The sequence below is a fragment of the Melospiza melodia genome, chromosome 3 (assembly GCF_035770615.1).
Source record: "Melospiza melodia melodia isolate bMelMel2 chromosome 3, bMelMel2.pri, whole genome shotgun sequence".
Classification (NCBI taxonomy): Eukaryota; Metazoa; Chordata; class Aves; order Passeriformes; family Passerellidae; genus Melospiza; species Melospiza melodia.
Genome location: NC_086196.1, coordinates 116772869 through 116792923, shown reverse-complemented (window position 1 = coordinate 116792923; position 20055 = coordinate 116772869). Strand labels below are relative to the sequence as shown.

The following is a 20055-nucleotide window of genomic DNA, read 5'->3' as shown; positions in this document are numbered from 1 at the left end:
ACTTGTCTGATATCTGAAGCTAAGGGATGTAAATCAGAAGTTGTTTTAATCTCAGCTTTTTCTTTTATGAATGGAGGCGGGAGGCAATTCAGGCACTTGGCAAAGGTAACATATATTTAATGTGTGATACTTGCACCTGAATCTATATATCCCACGTGCAGTCCTGGAGTTTTAATCCCCAACCCCCACAGCTGAAGTTCAGATGTTACTGAACATCTCCAGTCCAGTTAATTGTCAGCACCTTCCGGCTGCTTTCTGCAGGAGCAAGCCATCCCTGTGAGCTGTGTGTGCCCAACAAACAGGGAACAGGAATTGCTCCCTCACCATGGCACTCGCTGCCAGGGGCACGGGCAGCCCTGAGCTTGCCCAGGTGTGTGCCCAGGGTGAGCCCAGGCGGTGCCCAGGCGGTGCACAGGGTGCAGGCAGCAGCAGCAGCAGTGCTGGGCTGCACCAAGCAGCAGCTCCCTGATGCCTGCAGAAATGCAAGCTTGGCTAAATCCCTGCGAGGTAAATGCTGAGGAGCCTGAGGATGTGAATGGGACCAGACTGAACAAGAAATACTAGCTCAGGGAGGAGAAAGAGAACTTTAATTTCCATCTCAAGCATAGTGAAACTAATTTTAGTACCTTTTATTTTTAAAAATGCTTAAATATGCATGGGAGACTTCTGTTCCTGTTTAAAAAAGAATCAGTGAATGGTAACACTATTTTGACAGATGAGCTCTTTTGAAGTATACTTTTGTTTCGTGAAGTTTTTTAGAGTAGCTGGAGGAAATATATTTACCTCTGTAAGACAGATCAAGGAACAGGCATCTGCACAGTTCCACTGGGAGCTATAATTTCCAGGAGTGGGAAAAGGAACCAAAGGAGAGGTTGCCCCATCTTCCAAAAAACTGTTTTATACAAAAGGAAAAATACAATTATTACTACTTCTATGACTGTGTTGCAATTCAGGAACAGAATTCCTCTCCTTTGGGTGGAGGGTAAATATAACAAATAAATACAGCATGATGAACACTGAGCTGCGAAATGATCAAAGTTTTAGTTTTCAATCTAAACTCCTAGTCTCTTTGACAGACAAGTGACAGTGAAAGTATTTGGAGATTTACTGGGATTTTCAGCAAGGGAATGCAATGAGAAAATGTGGGAGATGGAAGAGATCAATGCAGAATTACAAATGTGCCCTACCAAGGACTCTGCAGTGCCTTGGATGTGCAACTCGCTGATAATTTGTAAGTTTTGAGGAAGAAATAGCAAATCTTGCATTAATTTCACAAATCACCTACATGAGGCATCCTTTTGTAATGTCTAGGATACAAATTGTAGTCATGAGCACTGCCATAGTCTATGATAATTCTCATTTTGCTCATGGATTCTACCAGTAAATGCTGGCACAAAAACTTGGTCATAACAAAAGCACAAGGAAAACTATAATTATAGTGAAAACATATAAGAACAGTTCCTCTTGTTCAGTTTTGGACACTTGTACAGGGAGACTTGGCTTTGCCTCTGTTCTTTCATATTGCAACTCTATGAATATAATGTCTCAGCCATTAAGAATATTGCCTTTTAAAAACTTGAGGGAAGAAGCCTAATTTTCCTGTGCACTTAGTGGAATGTAGGAAAATTTCACCCTACTCCCCAGCCTGAAAGAACAATTAATGGCTACAGCTAGGAATTTCTGACTTTTTCTGCACACAACTGTGCCTTTAGGAAAAACTCAGCTGTGTCCTGGGTTTTACACCACATTCAAGTTCTGCTGGTGTTATGTACCAGCAGAGTGCAGCAGAACCCAGCCTGAAAGACAGGTGTAACAGGCAGGATTCCTGCTCTGCTGCTCATCCCTGCTCCCTGGCAGCCCTGCTGAGGCAGCCTGGCCATCAGGGTCTGCAACACTGACACCAGGCTGGGAAAAAACAGGGATGGGCTTTGGGAGGGCAGCATCTCCAATGAGCTTTTTCTTTTGAAGAGCTGCTCCTTCAGCAAATAGACCCATTTCTGGCTTAAAACACAAACAAGGAGTCCCAGCTTGAAAAATTATCGGCCTGTAGAGTAGCACAGCACTCAGTTGTGCCACTTCACACCCACTGACAATGGGGCCAAACAATAAGTTACATCCCATTCAAAAGGTGAAACAGAGCACTGTTCACTCTAAAGGAAAATTTAAAAACCTCCTAAATAGCCAGACAGAGCACAGATTGGTCAGCACTAACATTCAGCTCTAAAAGGCCAGGAACAGCCATGATTAATTACTTAGTGCTTCCCTCTTCTCCTCCCTGTGCCTGTAGTAGAATTCAGCTTTCTCCAGTGAGAGAAACCATGTCTCTTATTATTTAAAAAAAAAAAAGAAAAGAAGAAAAAAAAATGAAAAGGTTATAACGCAATATTACATTCTCTTTAGAATCACTGGAGCTAGTATATTTCAGAGGGAATATGTACACAGAATTTGTTTCCCTTTGAAAAACCCAAACTGCTAAATATTCTTCTATAAGTCCCACAGAATGATGTAGGGAAGTATTTTCCTTGATTCCATCTGAATTTGGATTAGACCTGCTGGAATAATCAAAATCAGAAGGTGACACTCATCACCCTTCACATCAGGGTCCTAATGCCCCTGATGTGTTTCTTTCATCCTGGTGATCTTTAGCAGGAATTAAAAGAGGATTGTAGGTGAGCACAAGGTGATGAGCAAATAGCAAGTGAGCAAGATGAAAGATGCAAGAGCAAAGCTAAATTTCCTCCTAAAATAGCAGGGCAAGTGGTTCAAACACTTCCTCAAGGCCACTCAGATCCACTTTTGGGTCTTGCAGTGTCAGCCTTGGGGCCATTACAAAGCAAGAAAGAACAATTTTGAACCTGTGCAGTTGACTTGTCTTTGTGCTTGGTGGAAAGTCCTAGAAAATGTAGTGGGATGTGGGACAGCATATTGAAAATCATGATCAGATAAGAGGCAGATTTTGCTGGTGGGTGTTTGTGTGTGTCTGAGCATTTGTGGAGGGAGTAACATAGTGGTGACAGACAAGAACTAGGAATATAACTTGTGTGTTTTGGAAAAAGTTGTTGCAATACAATGCAGGAAACTGAATCTGCAAGGTCAGTAGGCAAGAAAGCCAGAGTGTATTGTAACTAATGAAAAACAGACCGTTGGAGGTTCAGAAAGAAAAAGCTAAAAAATAAACTATTTTGTGACAACTTACAGCCTTGACAAACTATATCCAGCATTCCCAGGAGCAGACAGACGAGCCCTATGCCCGCTCCAAAGCCCAGCTTCCTAGAGGTAATCATGATTTGCCTGAGAAGTGCATCCTGCAGCAGCTCTCCAGCAACACATTATTCTTGTCTGCCTTAGACTCTAAAGCTCTGAAATGCTTGAGCAAGGCTGTTGTTACAGATTGCCTGGCACTGGCCCAGCCCAAAGGTGGCTGCACTGGTAGCGGGGCATGGAACTCCATAGACAGAAAAATGCACTCTGCCCAGTGAATGCTGCAAAGTCAGCCTGCATCTGTTGTGGGGTTACCCAGCCTAGAACCTGGAAATCTCTGAAATGAGTGCATGTGTGCATATAAATATGTACAGATCAAAGTGCCCTCCTTATGTTATAAAACATTATGACAGAGATTTGGGGGGAAAAAATGCAAGAGAAAGAGTAACTGTGTGACAACAAGCCAAGGTAAAGGGAAAACAGTTTCTGTTCTTCGTTCCTGAGAGAAGAAATCATTAGCAAACTGAGCCCTACACCATGCCACACACTTTCTATTTTTCCCTGAGGGTTGCTACAAACGCAGCAGCTGTAGCCCTGTGACACACAGGCATACAAATCGCTGAAGTTGCTCCCACTGACAGGAAAAGTGTTTTGTTTCGTTACCTCACGCAGTTAAAGCAGTGCAAGCACTAGGCAGAGACCGTGCTTTATTTGCCTCAGCACTTTCATCTTGCCATTTGTTGCCATACCTAAAGCATAGGGAGAAAAATGAAAAGCTTTCCCTTGACCTGAAAAGCATCTCCCACCTCCAGTGCAATAAATTTGGGAAGTGGAGCTGCATCTCATTCGATGTATTTTGAGGGTTCACACTGTCTGGATTCTGCTGTTCTTTCTTTCACTGCCCCCACGAGTTCAGTGGACACACAGCCTGGTCCCGAGAGCTCTTGGAAATGCCACTCTCATTTTCTAGTTAGCTGTGGAAAGAAAGTTAAGCTGCATTTATTTGGGGGTTGCTATCTAGCTACATTTGGTACTGTAACGTGCTGAGTTTCTGCAACTCCTCTTGACTTCAGAGGCAGCCTCAAGCTTTTGCTTTTGTCAATCAGGCCTGCCTGCATCTTTGGTTTGGTCCCTTCTGTTATCCTTTTGGCACCCATCCTAGGAGCCAAACTCTTCAGCAGTCACCTCCTGGCTGACCTGCTCTGCGCGATGTTGCAGCAATGGAAAACCACCGCTGCTTCTTCCTGGACTGGCTTCTTTGCAGGGATGTGCAGGTGGCTGGGGGCCCAGGAGAGAGTCCCTTCCCCAGCCACTCCCACCGGAGCACCTATCTCCCAGATGGCTCCATTCCCCCCTTGTCGCCCGCAGGGATGCTGCCCCACACCATCCTCCTGCTGATCAGTGGGGGAGCTGCTCCATGCCCAGAGCTAGGACCAGGAGGGGGTGTGGGACAGGCATGTCCTTGCAGATGCTGCGGCCGGGGCTGGAAGCAAACGGGTCTGGGTTCAGGGGCTGCTCTGCCACCCCCGAGCAGTGTCGCAGGCCAGTCCCCCATTTCCCCCCCGGCCCCCGTTCTTCAGCTGGGAACGAAACCAGCAGCAATTATTCAGGCCAAGCACGTAAATCTGGCAGATCCCGCGGCTCCGGTTTGACGCAGCTACGCAGCGCAGTGTCTGGACACGCAGCCCAATCCCCCTTTCTCCCCTTGTTTATTCGCCCCGCAGGAAAAAAACCCAGCGAAGTTACCAACTTGGGACCGCAGCGAGGCGTTCGGGCGCCTGGGGTGCCGGGGAGCGGACAGGACGGGCGGAGGGAGCGCCGGCGGCGCCGGGGGAGCCGGGGCCAGCAGCCGTGACGGGGCAGCCCGCGTTACATAAGGCGGCGGCTCCGCACCGCTCCGCAGCGCGGGGCCGGCGGGGGGCGGCGCGGGCCCGTGTCCCCGTGTCACGGCGCAGCGGCGCCCGCGGGCTCGGAGCGCGGCTGCGGGAACCCCGGGGGGCTGCCCGTGCTCCCTGCGGACAGGGCTCGGCGCGGGGGACCCGCGGGCCGGGCGTTATGTAACCCCCGCTTCCCTGCACAGACACCGCTCAGGGAGAGGGGCCCAAGTGCCGAGCGCCGATTAATTGCAGCAACTGATGTTATTTGCTTTTTGCTGTTGTTGTTGCTTGCTTGCTTTTTGTTTTTAAAATTTTATTTCTCCCTCTTGTCACTCTGAGCTACAGAGCCATAACTGCGCTTGCCCGCGGTCCGGTCCTGGAATGAGGGAGCACCGCCGCTCGCCAGTCGGGAATCGCTTCCCAGTCCCGTGTCCGGGGGGGCAGCCCCGGGGCGGGGGGCGCGGAGCCGCAGGGCTCTGCAGCACGGCCGCCTCCGCTGCCGCGGTGCTGAACATGCACAGACACACAGACACACAGACAGCTCGCACTCCCCGGTCCCGGCGCGGGCCCTGCGCTGTCCGCGGTGCTGAGCACACACACGGACACACAGACACAGACACACGTCCCTTCACCGTCTCGCTCGGGCCCGGCGCTGTCCGCCGTGCTGAGCACACACTCGGACACACGGTCAGACACACGGACACGGGCGCACGTCCCCTCCCGGCGCCGCTGGGGCCCCCGCTGTCCGCGGTGCTGATGCTCCGCCGCAGCCCGGCGCGCTGCGGGCGCTGCAGTGCCCGGGGCGGCACAGCCCGGGCCGGCCCAGCAGCGCAGAGCGCCGCACACGCTTCTCCCCGCTCGGAGCCGGGAATGGCGCTGCTTCCCCTTCTCCTCCGACACTGCCTTCCCCGCCGGCCTCCTGCCGCCCGCACGGCCGAGAGGCACAGCCCGGCTGCCTCCCTGGCTCCAGCCGGCCATGAGGCTGGCGGCGAAATCACCCCCTTCTCCCTACCTTTCTCTGTGCCCGCAGCAGCCAGAGGCTGGAGACAAAAAGCCGAACGGGTCCCACTTTAAATATGTGCTATTTCTCCATTTCATTACCGGCAATACGGCCCCCTCCCCCGCTGAGCCGGTGCCCGCGGTGTGTGCCACCTTTACCTGGGCTGGCGGAGCGCGGCGCGGCGGGGTCGGTGGCTCGGTGCCGCAGCTGGATGGGAGGCAAGGACAGGAGGCTGCTGACCTCCGCGGGTCTCCTTCTTCAATGGATCGGGAGCCGTGCCCTCATCAAAGATGGCCGTCCGCTCCTACGTCAGCAGCTTTTAATAGCCCTCCCCGGCGGGGGGAGCGGGAGGGGGCAGAGCGGGCCGGGCGGGTTTGAGTCATCGCCGCCGCACCGCTCCCGCAGCCGGCCCGCCGCCTCCCGCGGCCGCCCCGCCGCCGCCTCCCCGCGGCCGGGGCCGGGGTCGGGGCAGGGGGCTGGGGGCGGCTGCGGCCCGACCGCCCGGCCGGGGGGCAGGGACCCTCCCGCAGCAGCGATTTCCTCCGCCAAAGGGGTGGTCCGAAGAGGGTATCCCTCTGAAGTCCCCGGTACTCCATATATGGCCAATCTACGTGGGCTTCTATTTTTGTGTGAATTCTTCCTTCTCTCCCCTCTTTTTATTTCTCAGAACATCCTGCCAGGGGTCTGGGTATGTTAATCTGTTTATACTACCCCTCCTCCCTCCCCTCTCCCACGTCGGAGCAGCCAAACACGAGGAAATCCATGGTTAAGGACATGTGTTGTAACTGATCATTTGAGGGACAGGTTCAAAAATGAGAGACAGAAATCAAAAACAAAGCCTGGACAAGTACATGAACACACACAGCACAGTGAACACATGCCACTGCTGCTGAGGAAGGAAACGGTAACTCAGTTCAAGGAAAGTGCCTGGCTTATTTATCATTAATTAATTAAAATATTCATTCCGAGCGTACCTAATTTGGAGCAAATGGAGCTGTCTCCAACGTGATTTCTAATGGGGAGGAAATCCTTTCATTTAATACAAAACTATGTATGTTTGTAAAATTTATCTCTTAATGGGGATCTTAATGAATATTGGGGATTGCAGTCGAAGTGCGATGCTCTCTTTCGTAACCTCAGTCATCCTTTCCCTCTCACCCCACAAGCCTTGGCTTTCATTCATGGAACCATCCAGACCAGGAGATATGCCTCCCTGTTCCCTGTCTGAGCCTCTCCCGCGAGCAGTGAGCGAGCTCTGGCTGGGTTAACTCTGACACCGTGCGTGCAGGCTTTTCTGAACAGCCTGCGGATGGCGGAGTCAAAACATCAGTTCCACATGAGGGTGGTTCCATCCTCATCCTCTCTTCTTGCCCCCCCGTCCCCCTTGCCAAGGCGAAGAAGACCGGAAGAGAGGGAAGGCTCTGCAGCTGTATTTTGGAGCGCGTTCATCCCGTGTTATGGTTGTATGGGCGTGGGGGAGGGACGGGAGGGGAGGGGAGGGAGGCGCGGGGGAGAAGGAGAGAGAATTGCGGGTGATTCCTCCTCCCCTGCTCCGTAGTTCCCCACAGAAAAACGTGACTGTAGATCGTGCTTTGTGAGTCTCACCCTCTTCCTACGAAAATATGTCCTTCAGTCTCTTTTGAAAGGAAGCAGTCAAAAGTTTGCTAAATATACGAGAAGGAATTCTCAGTCGAGAGGGGCTTCCTGCTGCATTAGAGTATCTAATGAGCTGTGCACACGGAAACCGCAGGGAAGGAGAGAACCTGTCATGTTCCCGGGCTGTAAACACAGGCTGAGATTAACACTGTGCAGACACCCCCTCCAGGTGAGGGCTCTGGAGCAGCAGCCTGACTGGGAAACGCGTTTAGCGTCAGGAGCGGCGGTTTGGGCAAACAAAGCTTCGCAGGCCGGCTCCCGCAGGGGTTACCGTGCCCAGCACCCGCGTGAGGTGAGCACTGCGGATGGCGAGAGGAGTCCCAGAGCGAGCCCTGCTCTGGAATCCAGGCTGCCCAACTTCCTGGCACACACGGAAAGTTAAAAAGGAATTCTCAGCCAGACAGCTCGGCTGATAGGTGCTCCAGAAACAAGGATGATTTTCAAGACAGCAGTACTAGTACTTATTAATAATTCATATTAACGGTAGATAAGGGAAGGAAAAGAGAGATTATAAACTGTTGTTTTGGCTAAGCCACCAGCACTGCAAAATGCTGGCTGGGTTTGGATTCAGCCCAATAATGCCTCGGAGAAGAATTTCAGTCCATTGGATACCAGCAAGGATGAATTTGGCTCTGTGCATCAAAAGCCAGGGACGAAAATGCAGTGAAGGCAAAATAAAATGCAGCATAACTTGGGGAAAGAGATTTAAGGAATGGAAAAAGGAAGAGAAAGCAGAGAGGGAGTGGGAGGAGGATAAGAGGTAGTTTTCCAGTGACAAAGCTGGGTTCAATTTAAGATTCATTTTCCAGCTCTGCTGCAGCAGAAATCATGGAGCTTAATAAAAAAACAAAGGGCAGAATCATTAAATAGATCACAAACATTGCCCAATAAGCTTAGAAGGAGCAGCCACCTTTCGTTCTGGAAACGAGGGAGGAAGGGATGGAGCCTGTGCTGTTCAGGAATGTGGCTGCCTCTATCCTGGGAGATGCAGAGGGGGGCAGGCTTTTGCACCGCAGCGCCGGAATTTCTGTCGCAATAAGTGCACTAAGCAATTCTAACTGATTCTTTAGCATCTTCTAAGGATAATTTGAAAAAAAACCAAAAAGAAAAAGCACATGGGGAGTTCACTGACTCTATCCGGTACAATTTGAACAGTCGTTTCACACTGTGTACAGGGGATATGTGAGAAGAGAAGCCTATAAATGAAGTAGGAGGAGAGAGAAAACCGGAATTTGGTCTAAGAATGATTCAGCTCCTTCTTAATTATTCAGGCAACTATTCAGCAGGCTTCACAAGCAGTACCTGTGGGCACAGCCCATGAATAATGAGGCAGGAGCATGCTCTCCTGCATGACAGCAGCAGGATGTGTGCTCCACATTACTGGCCAGGAGCCGGAGAAGGGCAGTACAGGCAGAGCCTGCAGCAGGTTAAGGGGGAAAGAACAGCCCCTGTTTGTCCATGGTTTGAGAGCTGTGGGCAGTGGGATCTTCCTGGCTGCTCACAGCACCACCTCCAGCCTCCAACTCACACCCCTGCATGCTGCAAAGCTGGGCTGTGGGGCAGCCAAGTGAGGGGAACACCAAAAGAGTGCCACCAGATCCTGCATGTTATTTCCTGGGCTCTCTTAGAGGCAGTTGTTACACAGAGACTGCCTCGATTCTCTCCACCTATCTCAGACATTTCTTTTTTTTTTCCTTTTTCAGCAGAGAAGGAAATATTTATCCAAATGCTGCTCATCCTGGCCTCAAGTAAGTGGCTGGGAAAGAAACTGAACTAAGCATAGAGCAAACAAGAGAGGAAAAATGTACCTGCTTTGGCAGTGAACATTTCCAGCCTCTCCAATTTCTGCCTGCTCCCAGGCTGAGGTGCTGAGGCATACCCCAGTCTGATATCTGCAATAAGAACAGTCTGAGGATGGAGCCCTTTATGCAGAGCTCCTAATTGCCTTCTGTCATTCACTGCTCTTTATGTAACTCTGAATTTTGACCATCAACAGCACTTGCATCTCTGTGCCCCAGGCTGCTTCTGATTAAATTTGAGGGAATGGCTGGGCCTAATTTTCCCCTGCATGCTCAGGATCTGTAGATACACAGTTAGGCTGGGGGCTTTTTTAAGGAGCTGTCTGTGATCGGGTGCTCCAGTTTGGGCCAAGCCAAGATTTCTCTGAGCCTTATGTTCAAAAATAGAGAGATTTAAAATACAATTGTAACATAAACCCTTGGAGATGAGTCCCCACCGATTTCCTGATCACACTTTTAGATCTGCTGAGCCAGATCCCCAAAGTTCCTGATTCCTGACTAGTTGCTTAAAGAGCAACCAGGACTTAAATATTTGGTGAGTCTGGGTTCCACTGCTGCCCCCCAGCTCCCCCTGCCTTGGCTGGGCCCTTCTCTCAGCTGTGCTATAACTGTGTCATTCCTGCAATGCCAGACTTCACCATCTATTATCCTCTAGGCAAAACATAGCCACAGCTCTGAGGGTTGTCATCTGCTCTGGAGGTAGGACTGGTGTGAGGCCTCCAGAAACCTTGCCAATGGGAATTTTAAGCCCAGCTCAGCTTTCATGAGAGGAAAGCTCTGCCCAAGAAAGTCACAAAGGTATTGGACACAGAGGAAGGAGGACCACAGCCATTTAATCTATATTATACAGAGGAAAGAAGACATAGAAACAGCTTTCTCTGTGTTCCTATGACACAGAAGGCAGATAAGGATTAAACTCCAATTTTTAATTTAAAACAATCCTGATTTAGTAAAATTAACTATAATTGGATTTTAATTCTCCTTCTGTGCATGTGACCTGAATTTGGGAACCATTTCAAAAACCTGCCTGAAAGCTAAATGAAGAAAGGACAGAGGTCCCACAAAGCAGGGCACAAGCTTAACTGAGAGATATGAACTGCTGTGTGGTACTGCAGTCCCCTGTTTCTTTGGCCAACTTTTCTGTGAGCAAAAAAACACAGCAGCAGATGCTGTATATTAGCACACAATGTCATTTACTTGCACTTCCCCATATGATTTTAGCCATATACGCTGACAGCTAATCTTTAGGTGAGTGCAAATTAAAGTCCTGGTTTAATCCACACTTTTAACGGGGTTATGCTTTTGGGGGCTATTGCTTGTTTACAGGAAACAAGGCTATTTAAAACTGGGACTTTTAGAACTGAGAAGTGCAATTCTCTTTGTGTGCAGGCTTTGAAACCAGTGGAGCTGTGATGAGTTCAACAAGCTGAATTGTGAGTTTTAATAATCCACCCGGAGATGAGGGTATGGCTGGTCCTTCCTTTATGGTTATAATTGCCAACTGCACAAAGCACGTGCTTGTTACACTATTTATTGAATCATTTTTGAATGCTGTGAAGTGGTGCACGAGTACTAACTTCATTCCACTTGTGCCTGATTACATTGAGTGAGGTAAATGGGATTTAAGAAGGGAAATAGAAACCTCACTAATCTTGAAGGAAAATACAAAAATGTACAGCAAGCCAGAAGGCCCCTTTTCCCCCCAGCTACTGATTTCTGTGCATGGGACAGACAGCCCTGAGAGGGGCTGCAGAGGTGTTGGTTCAGGGCCACCAGCTGGTGGTGAGAGCCACAGCACTGAGGCTCTCCTGAAGAGGTGGCCCTCAGCAGAGTGAGGGCTAGAGCTGCCTGTCAGACCGTGCCAGCAGGGTGACTCCTCTGGCTGTGGCACACGTCCTGCCACCTCTGGGCTCCTTCACAAGGAGAAACACTGCCCACTCCCTGGCACGGACAAGGAGAAACACTGCCCACTCTACTCCCCTAGCATGGACAAGGAGAAAAAGTGCCCACTCCCTGGCATGGACAAGGAGAAACACTGCCCACTCCACTCTCCTGGCATCCTGCTGTGTCTCCCAGCCCCACCTGAGGCAGCCTCAGCTATAATGCAAACCACCTGAGCTCCTTTTACCTGAATTGTTTGCACCTGGCCCTGATTTGCTCAGTCCCAACCAGGAGTGGCTGAGGCTCCACCCGTCCCTTGCACAGGTAAAAGGGCTGGGCAGAGGCTACTGCTCTTTTGGTAGGAAACTTCTCTGGCACAAACTTTACCTGGAGGAATGAGTCTGTAGCTCCAACAGGAGATGTAAGCACCAAGTTTTTCCCCTCCCTTGCTGTTTGCTCTCCTTAGAGCGCGTGGGAAGGTGTTGACTGTTAGTAGGTCTAGTTCCTGCTCTTCCTTTAAACTGGGTCATCACAATTTATCCTCCTACCTGCTGTAAGGATATGGGGTTTTTTCCTTCTCTACCCTTTGATATTATCCTTCTGCAACTCTCCCTCTCCTCCTTCTTTCCCTTCCCCCTGTTTCCTTCTCACTCTAAACAGAGGGAAAGTGGGTCACTTTATAATTGCTCTTCTCTATTTCAGAGAAACCCAGAGGCACAAAATGGAACAAACAGGTGAGTGTCACTAATTCAGGGGAGCTTTAAAGATATTTTCCTTTTAGATTCTCCTGGGCTTGCTTCACCTGCTCCGTTCCCTTTGCTTCCAAACTCCTGAGGTAACAACCAGTGCTACTGCCTGGTTGTGTAGGTAAAATTCAGGTTGAGACTAGGTGGCTTGGGATGCTGAAAGTAAGCGCATTGAGCTTTTTGCTCTCCCTTTTATATGTTTCTTTACTTCAATGGAATGAAAAAAATAATGAAGGGGGAAAATTGTACTTAAATATGCCAAGGAGGGAGTGACTCAGTGTTGATGCAATACTTTGCAATAACCTTGGTCATCCATAGGAGTGATTCAGAAAAAAAGAAAGGCTTCCTCACTCACCAAGTCTTTATCTGTGAGCTGCCTGCCACATAACAGAATCTCAGATCATCCTCAGTCAGACAAAACAAAAGAGGTGCAGTCCAGTTAAGCATACAGGTTTTTATTAATGTAGGTGCAGTCCCAGGGATTCCTTTGCCCCCAGGGCCTGGTTTTGTCAGGGCCATTATCTGCTGCTTTCAGTGAAGCACTTCATGTGGAGTGGGATCCTTCTCTGAGGAGAGAGCTGCAGTCTGCTCCCAGACTCCAGAGTTAGGAGGCTCAGCAGCTGAGGCCTTTTATGGACAGACACAACATTTTGTCTTTGGTTTGGTTTGAGCTGCAGTGTTCACAGGTTCTAGGGCTGCACTGCTCACCCTCAGCTCTTACACGACATAGTTAATTAACATGGAGCATGTCAGACTAGCAGGCTTCCTGCTCCTTACAGAGCCCATGAGTGTTACTGTCCCTCACAAGATTGCTGTTGTAGGGTTTCACTTTAGAATTTTGGGTGACACCTTTTGCTCCAATTTTCACCGTGCTGAGCAAGAATCTGTTCTCTCACCTTGGCAAATTCTCCTGTTATTTGCTGTGCAGAGTGGAGAAGAGACCAAGCTCTAGAAGAAGGGTAGGGATCTGGGTTTTTCTCCTAGCCTGGTCATTGAACAGCTGTACTATTCTGGAAAAAAGCCACTTCCACCTTGAAACTTGGTGTTTTGGGCTGAGCTACAAGAGCATCAGCCCCTCTATGAGCACTGTCTGGCACAGTCCTTAGTTTTTCAATGAACATGCTGCTCTTTCCCTGTTGAAACTGGGGTTGAATGTGTCTCTGCCTCTCTTCCTGTTGCTTCTTCCTCCCTCTTATGGATGTAAATATTTCTACCTTCCCATATTGCTTGCTGTACATCTGTCCAGTGGGACTTGGTGCTGCCTCTGCAATTTACCTCTCCAAGGAGAGCCTGCAAAGCCAAGGGGGCACCTGCCCAGAGAGGAGGTTTCTGTTTGTAGGTAAAGGGAAGGCGGGAGCTTGCTGATGTTTTTGGAGACTCATTTCTGTCACTAAGGGCTCTGGGAAAAGCCTGAGGTGTCTGTTTAATCTCTGCCCAGAAAGGGACTACATCACACAGGGAACACACTGCAGGGGAAGAGGCAAGTGCTCCTCTGGGCTGTGGTGCCAGCTTTGTCACAGGATGTGCAACTGGAATAATTCAGGTGACTCAAAGGAGGCCAGGTCTCTTCTATTCAACAGGACTGAGCTTTATGATAGACCAGACAAACATGTAGCTTAAGGTGTTAACCCTTTCTGCTCCTCAGATTCCATATACATTGCAGTAGGTTCAAAATTGCTCCTGGCAGTGCTCCTCAGCCTTGTTTGAGGCAAAAAGGAGTCTAATGCACCTTGGTCTAATAGGAATACTCTCTGTGATGATTTATGGGTCAATGTCTTCATGTATCTCTGAAATGGGAATAAAAACTGCCCTGCTAACTTCCTGAGAGTTATTTCAATTTCTCTTCCTAGTGTTCTGCAGGTAATCTATATTTTTTTTAAGTTAATAAACTTGCTGAAAATTACAAGTGAGGGAAACAAATCTGTCAAGTACTCCCCAGCTTCTGAATACTGAGTGTTGTTTTTTCTTCCTTAACTTACAAATGTTCAAAATATTTTGAGAAACCAGTGCTTGTCTGAAGAAAAGTCTACTTCCCTCAGCCTAATACTTGCACTTGGTGTTTTTAAGCTGCTTTAAGGTGTGTTCTTTGACCTGCCTGCTTCTAAAATAAGTGCAATTATGGCCTTCTTTTGAGTAATTAGTGAGCCTTGTTCTCACATGAGGTATGTGCATAATATGAAGCTGAATAATGAATGTCACTTTACTGCTGAATGCCCACTTTTGATGCAAGTAGCCAACACTGGAGTGTGACAGCCCCTGAGCCACCTGCAGGGCTGTGAAGCCTGCTCCTGGTGTGCCAGGGGCTGCTGTGGGTCAGGCCTGGCTGTGCTGCCATGCTGAGGAGCTGCTTTCATGTTACCTGATCCAGGTGTGCTCTTGCAGTGTAAGAAAGTGGGAGGGAAGGACTGGAGAATGTGGAGACCCCATCCAAAATTTCCTGTGGGTTTTAACACAGGTCTGCAGGCAGCTTTGGGCTGAGGGATGATGTGCATTCCTGTTGGATCACTTATAAATAGTTCCCTACAGATTCTCCCTTGTGCAGCAGAAATCCTCATTATTTGAAGAGTGTCTGAGCAACCCACCCACCAGTCAGACTGCAGCTCTTACTCTTGCCAAAAAAAGAGACCCTTTATTCAGAGGAGTCCCTCAGAGGCAGCCCAGAGCACAGCTGAGCACCCCCAGGTGAGGGTGAAACCCCCCTGGGACCTCTGTTAGGGCCATTACAGCCCTCAGCAGGCTTCAGCTGCCTCTGCAGATCTGTCAGTGCCCACAGCAGTGCTTCCTTTCTCCCTGTGGTTCTCAGAGCAGCCCTGTGGCATTTCTGTCTCTGACTTGTCAGAAATGCCTTTGAAAGATGTCCAGAGACTTGGTCTTACCCATGATGTGCCAGCACCTTGGCAAGGTGAAGGGATGGAGTTAAAGGATGATTAGAGAAATAATAATCTATTGTAATTGTTTATTATCGTGTTATTTTAGTGTGGCTGCTGCAGCTGAAACAATGTAATTTTCCTCATGACCAGGATGATCCAGATAACAGGGAGATGAAAATAGTCCTTTGCCTCTGGCATTGTTTTTGCTGTTATGGTCTCAAGGGATGCTGGGGCTGGCTCTGCTGGGAGCTGGGCTCTTAGCTTGGCTGAGCAGAGGAGCTGGGGGCTCCTGGTGTCTTTCTGTGCAGGCAGTGTGAGGGAAATGGAGCCGATCTCCCCTCTGTGGTAGCTTCTGTTCCACCCAGCCTGGGCTCATGGTTTGCTATTTGACTCCCCAGGGAAGTGGGCACTGCACCAAGGCTGCCAGAGTTCAAGGAGCATTTGGACAACAGCCCCAGGCCCAGGGTGGCATCCTTGGGCACGTCCTGTGGGAAGCCAGGAGCTGGGCTTTGGTCTTTGGGGGTCCCTCCTAGCCCAGAACACCCTGCGGTTCTGTGATTTGGTTTGAATGTCCCTGTGCTCCAGTGAGTCACCTGGCACGTGGCCTGATGGCTCACTGGGTGATGCTCTCTGTGTCAGCACTGGAGCCTCTCTGCACAAGGAGCCCTTTGGCTGATCTGACTCTCTGCACAAAAAGCCCACAATTGATCATGCTAAGGCAGAAATAGCTTTGTGCTGGAGCCAAGGTCCTTTCAAGGTAGGAGTCCTTCCTCTGGGTGATTTTAGCAGCACTGAGCTTGTTGACAACCTCAGTACTTGAATTCGTTGGGAGTCCAGCCCCAAATACATGGTACTCAAGGAAATTAAAAATAATCCCTTTGGAGCACATATTTGCTTTCTAGCTTTCAGCTACTTGAAAGCTGTGCTTCCAGCACTTACACCTCCAGCCACAGCTGGTAGAAAATGGACCAAAGATTGTTGCAGCACAGAGCTTGGCAGAGAAGGAGCTGCCCTGCTGGTGTCGGGGGAGTTGGATCATATGCTGCCTCCTAAGCTTTGGAGGCTCCTCCCAGGAATTTTCCATTTTTTCCCTGCTCCCCACACATGTGCCTCTGACAGGAGCCAGAATGTGGCCCTGCATGGATAGGGCAGCATTGCTGTGCCCTCTTGTGTTGCTGCAGGGGCTATCCAGAACTTCCAGCTGTTAGTGCTGTATTACATAGATGATCATTCATAACACAGCCTTATGCACACTGGAAGCTGGAGAAGCTTCTGGGTGTGATAAAGGTACTGGAACTTTTCTCTTTCAGTCGCTCTGCTTGGTGACATTGATTGGTTTTGCTGGGGGGAGGGCTAAGGCTCTACACAATTTGTTGCTTTTACCTTCCCCATGACACAGATGATAACACAGCACAGGCTGAAGCGGGGAGCAGCCTGCATGAATTAATAGCTGGCATGACCTTTCCTTGTGGAAATGTAGCTTACCTGTGGGAAGAGTCAGTCCTGGCTCTGTTTTCCTCCTGCATGTAGAGCTTGGGATGCTGCCATCCTATGCACCAGTCCCACTGCTTATTTGGCAATAAGCAAGTGAGGCCTTGCCTGATACTGGGTATGAATCCACAGCAGGGAGGAATTCTCCCACACACTGCCAGGGAACAGATTTATTGCCACATATCCACACACGGTGCCGAATGCATCTAAGTCTCTTTTAATGTTCTATTTTAATTGCCTGTCTCAGCCAGCTGAGGATAAATCAGTCTGAAATTCACAGTGAGCATTTGGGGGTAGGGATCGAATGAGATTTTATTGATATTATTGCAAAAGGTCTTTTCTATCTTTTCTGGGTAAATGAATTCTGTCCTTTTGGTGGTATTAAAGCTCTCTCAGAAGCAATGTGCCAGCATCCCTCTCTGCCACTGAGCAATCACCGTGCAGGCTGCTGCATCCCCAGGCAGCACAGTACTGCGTGCTGGCTGGAGCCCTCAGCTCCACCTGCCTGTGCTGGGAATCAGGCTGCAGGGAAGGACTTGTGCTTCAAGCCTCTTGCTCTTTGCCTTTGGGGTTTTTTTCCTTTAAACCCATTCTGTAGAGCTAAACTGTAGTTTTGGAGTGCTTGTGGGACAGCATCTGAGCAGTAACAAAAACCATGGTGTGGAACAGTTCTCCCTCTCTTTCAATGCAGGAGCAGTTGGCAGGCCATAATCTGAATCTTAGCATTACAGTTCAGAGTTTTATAAGTTCCTTTTTAAAAAACATTCTGTCAAAATACTTTTTTTTCCTGGTATAGAGCCTTTTCTAAGAAGGGCTTTTGAGAGCAGTGTGTGCATCATAGCTTGAATATAACCTTGTCAATTATAAATTAACCTGACAGCAGTGCCTAAAGCAAGGCTAATCCCATCTTCTCTAGTGCTATATAACGTATATAATGATGAAGATACTCATGCCTCAATGAGTTTGTGGTCTAAAATAGGCAAGACTGGCAAAAGGCAGTAGAAAATAGCCATTTCTAGACTCTGCTTTCAGTAATTTTTCCCTGCATGCTGACAACTCCAAGATTGTGCAAGGTAATGGTTATGATTAATCCAAGACACCTGGGAGGTATTTAAATTTAAACTGATATGCTTCAGATCATAATTCAGACTCTGTCTGAGGAAGAAATTATTGATTTTGATCTTGATTTTTTTTTCTTTTTTGCTTGAGACAGTCTTGTGGCTGCCTAACTGGGGAGATGATGGGGATATAAAGCAGTGTGTGTCTCCTCATTGCAGACCCTGCTTGGCACCTGGGGCAGGGCTGCCACCACTGTGGTGTGGGTAGGTGTCCTGTGAGGGGCACCCATGGCAGGACAGTGCCTTGCAGACACCAGCCAGGACCTGGGCAGGACCCTTGGGCCAGTGAGCATCAGCAGCTTAATGCAGCTGAGGGGAAGGAAGGGAGGACAACACCCAAGCCAGGCAGCATTGTTTGTAGGAAAAACCCATGCTAACAAAGGCATGAGCATCACTCACAGTTCTCAGAGCAATCGGCAAGAACCTGGTTTGGCAGGACAAACTGTGATTCACTTATGTAACTTTTTTTTCCCCTAATCTTAGAATATTTGTCGTTGTTAGGTGTGGCAATGAGCCTGTTTAGGTGCTGAGTAGTCAAACAATGTAAATGGACCCCTGAATTCTCAGGGGCTCCTGAGAGCAGCAAAGTACAAGCTGTTCCTGAAGGCTCCCTTCCTGGGGCAGTGAACAGGTCAGGCTCCAAACTGCCTCCATTCTCTGTGGAAACTGCAGGGCAATGGGAGCAAGGAGGTAATGAGGGTCCAGTTCTGCTGCAATTAGCTTTGCAGGTAAATCTCTCCACATGTGGGTTACCTTTTGGCATCTGAGAAATGGTGATTAGATTTCTCTCTTGAGATCTTAAGCCATCGTTTCTACCATTCTGCATCTTGGCTGGAAGATTAAATACCTGATGATTGTGTGCAGTTGAAAGTCAGAGCTCTGGTTTGGGGAATCCACCTGTTTACTGCAAAGTTTCCAATTTTGTTCTCTCAGGACTCCTGGTTATGATTCACTGGACACAGCAGTTATTTTGTCTTTAATTTTTAAAAAGTTTGAGCTGGGATCTTAGTTCAATTTCTATTTTGTGCAGCAAAAGATGAGAGCTCTTGACATACCCCAAGATACTAAGAAATGTAAAAAAGGTGGAGAACAGAAGTGTATCATAGAAAGTGAAATGTGAAAATTTTGGGTGGAGATGTGGCAGTATCCTCCTGTCTTTCTGAGTAGGAAACTGGATGTTCACATCAGGTTGTTTTTCTACAGGAAATCCTGGGGTCTGGGAGAGGGCAGGCAAAGCAGGAACATGCTCAGTTTTGTCCGCATAGCTTTCATTAGAAGTCAGGGAAAAAATAAAAGGCATCTTGATATGGTGGGATCCTCAGATCTAAAGAAAAACCAGCAAAGATGCATTCATGGAGGGGGAGGAGTTTGGGGGAAGGGGTGTACTTGGGTATTACTCCTCAAAGGTGGAGCCAGAGATGGGTCAGAACAAATGGCTTGGCTTGATTATACAGTGGCACATTAAAAACCAGGTAGAAATCAGTGCTTTGTACTCTAGAGGAAGGCAGTAATTCATGAGGGGACTTGTTTTCCATCTGGACTCACTACTTTTTTTTCTGGCAACCTGAGATTAAGGCCTCACCTTCCACCAGTCTAATGAACCTTTGAGACAGAAAAATCAGTGAGGAGAGGAATTCTCTGAGCCGCCTTATCAGACAGCACAGGGCCAGGGACTGTCCTGCTTGGGCAGAGGTTGTCATTTCCTCCTTGAAAAGGAGAATTTGTACAGCAATGGTCTCATCTTGCCTCAGCAGGGGGCTGGAGAGGTTCAAAGGATGAGTTTGTGCTGAGTTGTTATGGCAGTTCCTCTCCTGTGAGACACAGTGTGGTTAAAAGGCAAAACATTGCATACTCTGCTACTTGTGGGTACTGCTGTTGTCTTTGTGTGTCATTTCCATGCAGGCTTTGAAGCCTGGTGCTTGCCAGGGCCCGTGGCACATGTCCTGCAGAGCTCCAGGGAAACGTGTGAGACGCAGCAGTGGTGGTTATGGGAGTACAGGTTGCTTGGTGGCAGCTTTGCTGCTTTCAGGTGGTGTGTTTTGCTCTTCCATGAGTCAGCTGGGAATATTATATTGAATATACCTTGAAGCCTGCCTCAGGGGGCTGACTGAGACATGAGACACAGGGGTGCTCTAATGAGAAATGATATAAACACCAGGTAATGGGATAAAAATCCCAGGTGGAAGTGAGCTAAAAATTGTAACTTGCCCCATTATCTTCACTCCCAAGGCATGATTTATTTGATGGAAGAAGTCCAAGTGTGTTACATTTGCCATTCTTGGAGCACGTGAGCCAAGACTGATTTGTTGACTTGTGTTAAGGGAAGGGACTGAGTTCAGCATAACTGGTGCTGTAGCAGCATGGCCTCGCCAGCAGCAAAGCTTAGGGCAGAAGAAATAGGATTGTGTGTGCAGCA

General features: G+C 48.8%; 2 protein-coding genes across 3 annotated transcripts in view; one reads left to right on the top strand and one right to left on the bottom strand.

Moving 5' to 3' along the window:
* SNAP25 (synaptosome associated protein 25) overlaps positions 1 to 6421 on the bottom strand; it is a 62978-nt gene extending 56557 nt beyond the window's left edge. Inside the window, exon 1 of one of the 2 annotated variants that reach the window (XM_063152840.1) lies at positions 6237 to 6421. The gene's annotated coding sequence lies outside the window, so the exon portion shown is untranslated. The remainder of the gene's footprint in view (positions 1 to 6236) is intronic. The other variant, XM_063152839.1, reaches the window with a different exon arrangement.
* PAK5 (p21 (RAC1) activated kinase 5) overlaps positions 1 to 20055 on the top strand; it is a 299053-nt gene that overhangs the window by 77239 nt on the left and 201759 nt on the right. The gene's annotated exons all lie outside the window — the stretch shown is intronic.